Raw genomic sequence first — 11648 nt, forward strand, 5'->3', positions numbered from 1 at the left:
TCGGTTTTAATATTGAGAACCAATCATATGATAGATAACAAAAATGAAAAATAAATAAGCCAATCAGGGCGTTGTCCATATCATGTTTTTAAATCATAAGAACCACTACTATTATACCTTGGTTTACAGTTGCACATAATTTTCATAAATACTCAGGACAATTATTTTCGCATTTATCTGCATGTATACTATGATAAATATACTACTATAACATATAGAGACTGCCTAATATAATATAGCAGTAATCGCCGCGGAGAAGAAACTTAGAATTAATAGTTAATAGAAATTTAAATACACTTTAATATTTATAATATAGATTATACTTATGTTCATAGTATACAGAAACACGAGAATAAGGGAATATAACAGAAAACCAAAAAAAAACAGACTTTGAAAAAAGAGAGAGGGCTTAAAAATATTGTCCTGTCTCTATTTACTATATGATTTTTGGTATCATTTCTGGAATTCTCAAGCCATCAAATCTTTTACAAAAATTCATCCTCAAATAATTTTTAACATACTTTCAACCAAGCTTAAAATGCCCGCGATTTTGCTTTTAATCAAACAGGACTTCCGGGGTCCCTGTAACACTTATCAATTTAAAGTTTTAAAAGTTTTGAAATTTTAGATTTTGGGAATTTTGATATAAGTTTTAAGATACCAAATTTCCAAATTGAGCAAAAGTTTTGAAATTTTAACCAAATATTCAAAAAGTTAAAATTTTAAATATCGTTTATAAATTTGAAAATTTAGAAATTTGATCAAACTTTAAAAATACTAAACCTTAAGTGCAATTTTGATTATTTCACATTTTGAACGTTTGATTTTTAAAATGTTTGATTAAATTATCGAAAATAGTAAAGGGGCGAAAAGAGGGGTACCTGTAAAGTAAAACTACGAAATGAAATAAAAGCGGAAAGAAACGAAACAAAATGAAATGAAAAAATACTGATACTTAAAAGTTGATGTTTAAAATAGAACCACAGCCAGACAGTTGTAAGCAGTGAAAAATTGGATGACAGAATAAATTCATTTTAGAACAAGACCTGTGGCTCTGATAATGACCAATTTACTTGCTGGTTTTCCCAGCACCAACATTTTAGGAGTAACAGTAAAAACTTATCAAATCGTAGTAGGTCAAATAGTATGGTTAGGTCAAATATGTATTTATATATATTTTCTACTGAACTTTAAGCAATAAAATGGCTCAATATACATGCTGTATTATATTTGATTTCAATTTTTTTCTGTTTTGCTCTACAACTTCTTACTTTCTGCAATCATGTCGGCAGATGAATATATCCTTCCATGTACATTTTGAACGATCTCATCTTTTACATTTATTCCATTTTTTCTGTTCTTTATAAGTTGTTGGCCCTAAATATTCGGCTTTGAGCGTTCCTGAATAAGGTAGATCCAGAACAGCGCTTCGGTCGTAACTTTTAACGTTTTGTTTTCATTTTTTATCGATTGCATGACGATCATATGTATTGCCTTGTATCAATGATTTCAGTTCTAAGTATTGGTTATGGTAGCTAGCTAGGAACACTGAATTAATGATTTCGCAATTTCATGATGTATTTGCGCCAGACGCGCATTTCGCCTTCAAAAGATTTTCCCCATGCCTTATAGTGTTAAATTTTGAACTAAATCATTTGATTAGTAGCGATGAAAAACTAAATAAAATTATTAGCACCTAGCAACCATATCCCCATTTTTGAAGTTATTTAAATGGTTGATCCCTTAGACAACGTTTGGACTGATGCTTGTAAAAAGTATATGCATTCATCATATATACGAAGCCCCATTGGGGGCCCTAAATCAACCACTATTTTTGAATGGCAAATAAAAGGAAAAGGTTTTTTTTTGTATTGAGGGATATCATTGTTAGGTATATAATTGTTATTTGTGCATTTTTAAGTTATGGTACGGCAATCAACTTTAAGCAAAGTAAAATAACACAAGTTCGTCCAGTCAGAATGGGGCGTGTAAAAAGAGTGCCACACTGTCAGCTGCATGATGGATTTTTCAATTTTGGGCCATACACCAATGTTGCTCTCGAAAAACCTGTACAATGTACAACGCGGAGCATTAAGTAAAGCATTAACCTATAGTCCATCAGCTAGTTCTCAAAAGCGCGCTAGTTAAGGAATTTGTGTTACACCCCAGGGTACCGCGATTTTTTTGGATAGAGTTCAACTTTATTTTCTTATTGATAAAATACAAGGTGTTAGACTAAAAAAAAAGTGTACAAAAAAGATTAAAAACGTCCCTTCCAATGGTCCCATCATTTAGCAATCACGACTAAGTAATTTTTAATTAAATTTTTTAATATAAAGCGATTAAAAAAAAAATAAAGTATAGGTTTAAACAACTAAAACAGATACAAAACTATCATATTAAATGTAACTCGGAAGATTTTTTGTTTAAAAAAAAAAGTTTTTTTACATTACAAACAATCCGATTTTTTGGGTTCAAATTAATTAGGCATATTTTCTCCTTTCATAAAGAAATTCGTTATACAATTACACGTTTTAGTTAATTAAACTTGAGAATTAATCATTATGCAATGTTTAAATCATTTGCAGTATTTATATATCGTTTAAAATATGAATTATTTAATAAAATATATGTACGTGCAAATACTCGTGAAATACCGGAAATCATCAAATTACCGTCTTTGATTCAGTATACAACATTTACAATGTATTCACTCATAAGCATTATCAATTTGCAACTGAAAACAAACATTTAATTGTCGGTTTATGATGTTTTTGTGAGACAAATTATTTTATAAAGTGAATGTGTAACGAAATATTTATGAAAAAAATACAAATTAAGGTGATTTTTTTGCGTTCAGAAAAGGTGCACTCTATCGAACTCAATAAAGGTGTGCTTGATAACATTTTGTGTTTTAGCTATGTAGTGATTGACTTAAGATTGTTAAGTCATTTAATCGACAAACATCGCTTTGAACGAACGTCAAATAGTCAGTTGTGGTATTTGGCAATACTTTTTACTTTCTTAGGTTTCTTAGAGATACAAAAAAAAATGGTTTTGTTGGTTTCAGTTTAAATAAAGATTCTGATAAACGTTGGTTGCTAAAATTATGCACATGAAAGAGCTTCAATATCCTTAAAATGTTGAGATTTGGTAGGAATGGTTAACCCTGAAACATCCGCCCAGAAAAAACTCAGAAAAACTCGAATGAAGCGAGACGAAACTGATGTTTTGAAATTGTTTCAGACACTGCAAAGCTGGCCAATTCCATTATAACATCTGAGTAGTTATATGGCTTGTTCACGGGTTATGTTGCTTCTTCGGAATTAATGTGCGACCTTCTAAACGCCTATGAAAAGGTAAAATTTGCTTCAGAAATTTTCATGAAGCTGGATCTGATCTGTTTTGAAAACCCTAGTACATGACTACGACTCACTTATTTGTTAAGGGCAATGTGAAAATCGTGTATCCATGTTTGTTACTATGTTTCTGCCATTTGTCATATAAAACCTCATATTAAAAAATATGCATATGTTTTTTAAAACTAAATGGATAGTTTTCATTATACAACTAATGTACATATACTTCCAGTGTGGTACTAAGTTTAACATAAGACCCAATGGGAAATACATACAAATGTTTTCTTTTCGAGAACCACTGAATGGAATGAAGTCAAACATAGCATGAATGTTCCTTATGACATGCCGACCAAGTGTCATTACTTTGTAGCCAATCCATCATTCAAGATGGCTTCCAGCAGGGGACTTGGTTTAACATAGGACCCTATGGGAAATACATAGAAATGTGTTCTTTTAGAGAACCACTGAATTGAATGAAAGCAAACATAGCATACATTTTCCTTTCTTAACGAGGTGCTGGCCAAGTGATGTTACTTTGTAGCCAAATTTTATCTTTTTTTATATGATTTCAAAAACGCAAGTAGAATCAGGTGAGCGATACAGGCTCTTGAGAGCCTCTAGTTAAAGGTAGAAAGTAATGTACACAATACATCTAACATTTTCTCACTGGTTATGGTTTAGTGAATTTTAGTTTGATGAATGAAGAGGAACACTAGAGCACAGTGTAGATACTATTCTGTACGCTATCCGGAAGTCGCGATTTTCGAAGCGATGATTTTCAAACTGGCTAACAGGACGGTCTTGCCTACGGTAACTTTTCTCATCATTTGTTTACTCCTATATCTACAAAGTGCTTTTAACATCTTCAAGGTATATATAGCATCATTAATATGAGTAACTGTAACAAAAACATGCATTAGAATATAAAATATACGTGTGCATCACATCAACTTGGTAGAAAAAAGTAAAATCGATGGACAAGTTTGTTCTCGTAGTACAGAGCAAATAATCTTTTATTGCAAATATTTGCATCAGTTTACAGTTAAATATATACTGTTTCAATATTCTTTTCATATTTAAGTAGAATATTCGTATTTCCAATAAAAAATATGTTTTCCTTGAGGATCCCAAAATAAATTACTGTACGATCAGTCTAGAACTGACTGTATTCTAGAAGCGATTTCAGATTTTTTGACTGTATGACCAGTCGTGATTTTTAAGAAAAAACAACAGCAATTTGAAGGTATATACGTGCATATGTGATATTATGAACTATACAGGGAACTAAAACGTGTAATTACTTTCATCAGACAATACAAATAAAATTTCTGATTGAATTTTTTAGACGGCAAAATAATTGTATTTTTGTTCCATCAGTCTTATTTAAAATCAAATGCCTAAAATGTAATACATAATTCGTTTGTGGACTTTGTAATAGTGTATCGTTACAGTTATCTGTTTAGCTATTACATTTTTAAAGATTATTTACACCGTCCGCCGTTGACCAATTGATGATAACATAAATCAAGCTTGTCTCTTTTAAAAAATGGATAAAGACAGCTTTGCGTAGGGGGATCATTCTTGTGATATAATTTTGGTAAGCTTACAGAAATAGAAGGTCCATAATGCATTAATCGAGTAAAAATGGAGCAATTTCAGAAAACTTTAATGATTGGTTTAGGAGGTGTTGGAAATGCTTGATTGGTGCCCCCATATAATGCAATGTTCAATATAAAAAAGAAGATGTGGTATGATTGCCAATGAGACAACTATCCACAAAAGACCAAAATGACACAGACATTAACAACTATATGTCACCGTACGGCCTTCAACAATGAGCAAAGCCCATACCACCCCCATAGAAAAAGATGACAAAATTCCAGTGGAATTCCACTGGAAAGCCACTGGCAAAATCAGTGGATTAACCACTGGATTCCAGTGGAATTCCAGTGGAATCCAGCGGTAAAAATTGTCTGGCATTCCACTGATCTACTGGAATTCCACTGATTTACCAGTGGTAACTCCAGTGGAATGCAACAAGTTCCAGTGGAATTCCAGTGGTATTTTCTCTGGCATTCCACTGATCTACTGGAATCTTCACTGGTAAATCAGTGGAATTTCAGTAGATTCCACTGGAACTATCACTGGTAAATCAGTGGAATTCCAGTAGATTCCACTGGAATTATCACTGGTCAATCAGTGGAATTCCAGTAGATCAGTGGAATGCCAGACAATTTCTCTCCAGTGGAATTCCAATAAAAAATTGTTGTATTGAATAATTTGCGGTCACAGTACTTGTTTTGGAAATTAGGGTTTCAGTAAATCATGCATCATGCTAACTCACATGTACATAGTCAGCTATAAAAGGCCCCGATAAGACAATGTAAAACAATTCAAACGAGAAAACTAACGGCCTTATTTAAGTAAAAAAAATGAACGAAAAACAAATATGTAACACATAAACAAACGACAACCACTGAATTACAGGTCTTGACTTGGGACAGGCACATACATAAATAATGTGGCGGGGTTAAACATGTTAGCGGGATCTCAACCCTCCCCCTAACCTGGGACAGTGGTATAACAGTACAACATAAGAACGAACTATAAAAATCAGTTGAAAAAGGCTTAACTCATCAGATGGACAAAAAATACAAGTGGACGTCAAGTCCGTATCTTATATAAAGTAATCCCATATAAGATTTTTACTAAAATTCGAAATAGACGGTGCAAAATACAGTCATTATCATTTATGATAAGGAATTCGAATAAGATTAATTAATAGTTATATCAGTGACGGATTTAAAAAAAAAAAGGGGGATCCGGCAGTTTGAAACCCTTTTTTAACTATCAATGCATTTGTATGGGAACATATATTTGGAATCTCCGTTTCTCCTGGATTGGATCCCCTCTCCATTTAAAAATGGCCGGAACCCCCAATGTATATTAAGTGGTTTATGAGGAGATGTGCTTACAAAATCGGCGAAACAGATACCGGTCTAACGGACGAACGAAAAGACGGACTTCTTTATCACTATAACACATACAATTGCGTGCTAAAGAGACAGCTCTACATCTTAAACAAAGTGAAGGAACTGTGATCAATTATAGGCTACAGAACAGCCTCAAATGTGTGTAAATACATGCATTTTTATATAACAATTAAACTGTGTGTTTGTACAATTTTAAGTATAACGGAGGACATTTCTAAAACTTATATATACAACAAACCTTCCTCTTATTTTAGCAACATTTAAACATCCTTATACTTAATGTAGTAAGTCGAGTACACCCTATCAAGCTAAAACATGTTTCATAAGTTTTCAGGATGTGAATGTATTCAAATATATTTGTGTTATTTAGAAAAATGCCACCTTCTAATGTATCGTAAATAACTTTGAAATCACCACTAGAATACAGTGACATAAAGACTGATCATACAGTTTTAAAATATACAAGCGAGACTGATCGTACAGTGAGAAATTCAAACAAGTGTAATTTTCTTATTTCTGGCTTCAAAGATCTGGTTGAAACGTTTATCACCACTTGAAATATACTTCATTTAGTTAATTAAGTCTGTTTTTTACGTTAATTTGTACACTAAGAGGGTAAAAAGATTGTTTTTAGGTTCGCCGACTGATTTTTCTTAGTGATGCACTTGAAAATCTCTTGATTAAGGCAAAGATACGAATAATGAATGTGTGGAATTTAATTCTTAACCATTTGAGAATATCGATGTCGGCTGAATTAATCATTAAGCAATGTACAGATGATCAACTTCCCGTTTAATTCAGTATACCCATCACATTTAAAATGTGATCCAAAAAGTTCTCGCTTCGAAAATCGCGACTTCCGGATAGCGTACACACTGTGTAGAGGGGATATATAAGGTAGAGATTTTAGCATGTAATTAAAGGGTACAAAAACTCTCAGAAGTGAAGATGGTTGTGATCTAAAATAGACAAACTTGAGTTGCAACTCTATACTTTGACTGGACATGTGTGGTACAATTAGGTATCCTGTATTTCTTGTCCCAAACTGATCTGGTGTCATATGGTATTCTGAACCACCAAAAAGTGAATCCAGGGTCAAAGTACCATGCAGTAAAATGACCCCAGCTGCATGGTATTTCGACCTGGGGTAATTTTTCACATATTGTATTTTGAACTCCCCTGTTTTTGATAAATAGTACTGCAGATAATCTAAGTCAAGCCGGCTCAAAGTCTATCTGACTCACGTTTTACTGACTCTATAATTATAAAATATATATAATCTGTTGACCAAGGAGGATTTGATACTATCTTTTGATTGTTACAGAAGCTTCTGTCCAAGTTCAGTAAAAATCCAGGATAGTTTATAAATCCTGCAGACTGTAAGTAATGTAAACTGGAAGAAAAACTGAATCCTTCTAGATACTAGCTTTTGATCACAAACAAGCTTCTATCCAAGTTTGGTACAAATTTAAAATAGTTTAAGATAGTTATGGAATTTTTAAAAAAAATTAACCACAGAGTGAATGGCAGAAAAAGCTAAGTTCATTTAAAAGTAAAATACAGAAAAAATGGATTAATTCTTTTTTTATTATTAAATTTACTTCTGGATACTATCTTATGATCATAAACAAGCTTCTGTTGAAGTTTGGTACAAACCCAGGATAGTTTAAGAAAGTTATCAAAATTTTTAAAACTTTAACAACAGAGGAATGTGTCTTTTCCTGACAAATAATCTAAGTCCATTTAAAAGTAAAATATGGAAACAATTGATTTACTTTTTTACAAAATTTACTTCTGGATACTATCTTAAAAATCTTCTGTCCAATTTGGTTCAAACCAAGGATAGTTTAAGAAAGTTATCAAAATTTAAAAAACTTAATCACAGAGTGAATGTAATGTTTCCACGCAGAAAAACTAAGTCCATTATAAGTAAAAAGTAAAAACACAAAAATACTGAACTCCGAGGAAAATTCAAAAAGGAAAATCCAAAATCAAAAGGCAAAATCAAAAGTCCAAACACATCAAACGAATGGATAACAACTGTCATATTCCTAACTTGGTACAGGCATTCTCTAATGTAGAGAAGAATACAGAAGTACAGACACAAATCGCAGTAATTCTTTACCTAATTTTCCAAAAAGTCTTACATCAGCGGAATCACCCTTCGGGCCAGGTGAGCTAAAAAATGAGGCGAAAGACATCCACTTTTTATTTGATCATTAGAAAGATTAGTATCAACAGTTTCTAAAAAGGTATCACTCAAAGGCATTGAAATTCTAGTTTGATACAAACTTTTGGGGGATATGTGACATGTTCACCCCCCTTTTTTGCAATATTTTATGGTAAATAAATGCAGAGTGTTGCCATGGATACACATAAAAGGAATTATTTTTCACCATTTTAACTTTTGAAAATCAAATCTATGGAAGATACTGATTACATACATATGCACTTGTACAGCACAAACAGTTATGTTAATGTATTAGAAATCTAGGAATAGGAGATGATAAAACATTTTGTGGCTCATTTTTAATTTTATTTTCTAACTGTGGAGTACTACCTTAAAAAATTTGTAAGGGTTCCACGGAACCCAGTGTCTCGCCTACCTTTGTTGTTAATCGCAGACTCAACAAAAACGAAGAAAAACATCAATAAAAATTTTCCTGTCGATACTGTCTTTTGATTGAAAGAAGCTTCCAAGTTTGGTAAAAAAATCCAGGATAGTTTATGAATCTAATAAATGTTTTATAAACTTTAACTGCAGACTGTACGTAATGTTAACTGGAAGAAAAACTAAGTCCATTTATAAGTAAAATACGGAAAAAGTGAATTTTTTTTTTTACAAAATTTACTTCTGAATAATATCTTATGATCAGAAACAAGCTCTTGTCTAAGTTTGGTAGAAATCCAGGATAGTTTAAGAACATTATAAAGATTTTAAAAACTTAAACCACAGAGTGAATGTTTTGTTTCTGGCAAAAAAACTAAGTCCATTTATAACTTCAATATAAGTAAAATACGGAAAAGTGGAAATTTATTTTTACAAAATTTTCTTCTTGATACTATCTTATGATCATAAACAAGCTTCTGTCCAAGTTTGGTACAAATCAAGGATAGTTTATGAAAGTTATTAAAATTTTAAAAACTTTAACCACAGAGTGAATGTAATGTTTCCTCGCAGAAAAAATAAGTCCATTTATAAGTAAAATATGGAAAAATGGAATTTTATTTTTACAAAATTTACTTCTGGATACTTTCTTATGATCATAAACAAGCTTCTGTCCAAGTTTGGTAGAAATTCAGTATAGTTTAAGAAAGTTATTAAAATTTCAAAAACTTTAACCACAGAGTGAATATATTTGTGGACGCCGCCGCCGACAACGACGACGGAATGTAGGATCGCTTAGTCTCGCTTTTTCGACTAAAGTCGAAGGCTCGACAAAAATATATGACAAATTAAAATTTAATTCAAATATTCAAAAATAGTTCCCTGAAAATTAAAATCCGACAGTTTGAGGCAAATGTTTTGGTATGAGGAACTTTACCATGAAATTGTTTGTCAAAGCTTTTGCAGAATACTGAAAGTATAAATGTGATGACACTAGCATAAATTGGTGTCAAATAGACACATAACTTCATTTTATTTGAGACATTTTTGCATAGTTACAAGTAACCTTACCAAGTGGTCTAGCAATACTTGATATTAAATTCTTGTGTGCTGTACTGATCTCATTACATCATGCGGCGATATACAAACTTTTTCCACAAGCTTGAAAACTGACATCCCCCATGCAATTGCATGCCCAACTGCTACTTCAGCTAATATTAACACATGTTTTATCTGGAATTGACAAAATAACTTGTTAATACAGTGAAAACGGGTTTCAGGTTGCACCTCTGTAAATAGACAATGCAATTGTTCATAGGAACCTCTTAAATTATGGCTAAAATAGTGCTATTTTTCAAACAACTTCTCATCTGAAACTGCTGAACTAATTCCTATCAAACTTTAGCTGAATGATCCTTAGGGTATCTAATATAAAGTTTGTCTTTTATTTTCTGTTTGGTTAATTGCCTCAGGAGTATTTTATTGTATTTTAAGAACAATTTTTCACAATTTGTTTAAATCATGTTATATTGTAACGGTTTATTTCTTCCTCTGTGATATTTCATCCTGAGGATACTTTGTCACAGTAATTTTTTTCCAGACATGGTATTTCACAGGTAGATTTTTTCCAGAGGAGTGAAAATCTATCTGTGTTATGCAGATAGTATGTACCGGTATATATTTGCCGTCGCATAATTCACAGAACCTTGTGAAATAGAGTCCCATTAACTACTATGTAAGTTACTAGCAATCAATATATACCAGACTATTATTGTAAAATGTTTCACAAAGGTAGAACAAATTTGCATAATTTATCAAAGGGAGCCCGTACGAAAAACATGACACGTACTCCGGCTGGACAGTAGCCGTACTGAGAACCGTACTTATAATAATTATTTGGACTTTTCTTTGAATGTGTTATAATGGATAACCCGGCTGGACTTTCAGCGAAATTAGCCGTAAACCGGCTCGAAATATTTAAATTAGCAGGAGTCCGGTTCAGAAAGTCCAGCTGGACTTTTATAAAAGTACGTCTGAAAAAATCCAGCCGGCATTTCTGGCAAAAATATGGCCTCTATAAAGTTCAGCTGGACTTTACAAAGTCCGGCTGAACTTTAAAAAGTCCAGCTGAACTCATAAAAGTTCAGCTGGACTTCAAAAAGTTCTGTTTGACCTTTAAAGATGATCTCAGCAGGGGCTGATCCACAAAAAAAGGGGGGTTCCATCCCCGCAGAACCCTCCCTCTTAATTACTACTGCTTAGTTTTTCTTCAGATGGTGGATTCGTCTGTTATGATATGCATCCCTTGTTATAATCTGAAAATAAAAAAATAAAACCAGATGGCATTATATACAATGTATATGCATATACTGCTTATTTCTTTTTCTTTTTTTCTATTGTCTTACTGGCAAAATCAAGAAACGGGGAATTGTGAAGCTAAATGCTTACTCCTAAAAATGTGTGGTTATAATTATCATGATTTATATATATTAAGACTTCTGACTAAATAAATTTAAAGTGCATAATATGCAGTAAAGCTTTGAAAATCACTGAAACTGAAATATTTTGCATAATTAAGTATTTAATGTAGTTTTTTTAATTCTTTTTACTATTCAAAAATAAAAATTAAGCTATTTATAATGTTGTAATCATTTCATCAATATGTTGAAGAAAAAAGAGCATATCAGA

The sequence above is a fragment of the Mytilus galloprovincialis genome, chromosome 7, assembly GCF_965363235.1.
Source record: "Mytilus galloprovincialis chromosome 7, xbMytGall1.hap1.1, whole genome shotgun sequence".
In the NCBI taxonomy this organism is placed as follows: Eukaryota; Metazoa; Mollusca; class Bivalvia; order Mytilida; family Mytilidae; genus Mytilus; species Mytilus galloprovincialis.